Source organism: Bison bison, unplaced genomic scaffold, assembly GCF_000754665.1.
Source record: "Bison bison bison isolate TAMUID 2011002044 unplaced genomic scaffold, Bison_UMD1.0 scf7180017857990, whole genome shotgun sequence".
Lineage (NCBI taxonomy): Eukaryota > Metazoa > Chordata > Mammalia > Artiodactyla > Bovidae > Bison > Bison bison.
The window spans coordinates 13,817-15,776 of NW_011488563.1; positions in this window are offsets into that span (position 1 = coordinate 13,817).

Here is a 1,960-nt window from a genome sequence, read left to right on the forward strand (position 1 = left end):
GAGATAAGAAAGCTTTCCTCAGTTATCAATGCAAAGAAATAGAGGAAAACAATAAAATGGGAAAGACTAGAGATTTCTTCAAGAAAACTAAAGATACCAAGGGAACATTTCATGCAAAGATGGGCACAATAAAGGACAGAAATGGTATGAACCTAACAGAAGCAGAAGATATTAAGAAGAATTGGCAATAATACACAGAAGAACTATCCAAAAAAGATCTTCGCAACCCAGATAATGAAAATTAAATAGAAAATGACAAAATTCTAAAACTCCTAAATGACAACAGAAGAGAAAATCCAGACGACGTTGGATTTGGTAGTAACTTTTGTGATAAGACAATATCATAATCACTGCAGAACTGAACATTAAAACAACAATGAGATGCCATTGCACACCTAATGAGATGGAGAAAATCCAAAACGTTGACAGCAGCAAATGCCAGCATGGGTGTATAGTAACAGGAATTCACATTCATTGCTGGTAGGAATTCAAAATGGTACAGCCACTTAGGAAGACAAGCAGTTTCTTACAAAACTAAGCATACTCTTACCATACAGTCCAGCAGTTGCACATCCTGGTATTTACCACATGAACTAAAATCTATATACACAAAAAAAACTGGTTCATGGTCATTTATAGCAGCTTTAGTTATAACTGCCAAAACTTTGAAGCAATCAAGGTGTCCTTCACCGAGTGAATGGAAAATACACTATTAAAAATGAAATAAAAGATATTCAGGTTGGAAAAGGACATTTAAACCACTATTTCAGTTCAGTCACTGAGTCATGTCTGACTCTTTTAGACCCCAGTGACTGCAGCACGCTAGTCCTCCCTGTCCATCACCAACTCCCAGAGTTTACTCAAACTCATGTCCATTGAGTCAGTGATGCCATTCAACCATCTCATCCTCTGTTGTCCCCTTCTCCTCCTGCCTTCAATCTTTCCCAACATTGAGGTCTTTTCAAATGAGTCAGTTCTTCGCATCAGGTGGCCCAAGCATTGGAGTTTCAGCTTCAGCATCAGTCCTTCCAATGAATATTCAGGATTGAGTTCTTTTAGGATGGACTGGTTGGATCTCCTTGCAGTCCAAAGGACTCTCAAGAGTCTTCTCCAACATCACAATTCAAAAGCATCACTTCTTTTGCACTCACTATTAATAAGCCACTATTTGTTAATGGATTATTAACAGATAGAATGATTGAGTATATAGAAAATGCTAACAATCCATACAACACTGAAAAAGATTTAGCAAGGTTTTAGGATAAAAGTTTAAAAAACAAACTATATTTTTAAATACTAGTAGCAAATAGTTTTGGAGAAGGCAATGGCAACCCACTCCAGTACTCTTGCGTGGAAAATCCCATGGACAGAGGAGCCTAGTAGGCTGCAATCCATGGGGTCGCTAAGAGTCAGACACGACTGAGAGACTTCACTTTCACTTTTCACTTTCATGCACTGGAGAAGGAAATGGCAACCCACTCTAGTATTCTTGCCTGGAGAATCCCAGGGATGGGGGAGCCTCGTGGGCTGCCGTCTATGGGGTTGCACAGGGTCTGACACGAATGAAGCAACTCAGCAGCAGCAAATAGTTTAAAGCAAAATTATAAACCATTTCATTTATTATAGCACAAAAGTAAAGATGATTTCCAAAAGAAACTCTACAAGCCAGAAGAAAATGCCACGATATCTTTAAAGTGAGGAAAGGGAAGAACTACAACCAAGAATACTCTACCCGGCAAGACTCGCGTTCAGGTTTGGTGGAGAAATTAAAATCTTTCCAGACAAGCAAAAGTTAAGAGAATTCAGCACCACCCAACCAGCTTTACAACAAGTACTAAAGGAACTTCTCTAGGCAGGAAACACAAGAGAAGGAAAAGACCTACACAAAATAAACCCAAAGCAATTAAGAAAATGGTAGTGGGATTATACATATTGAAGTGAGTGAAGTCGCTCAGTTGGT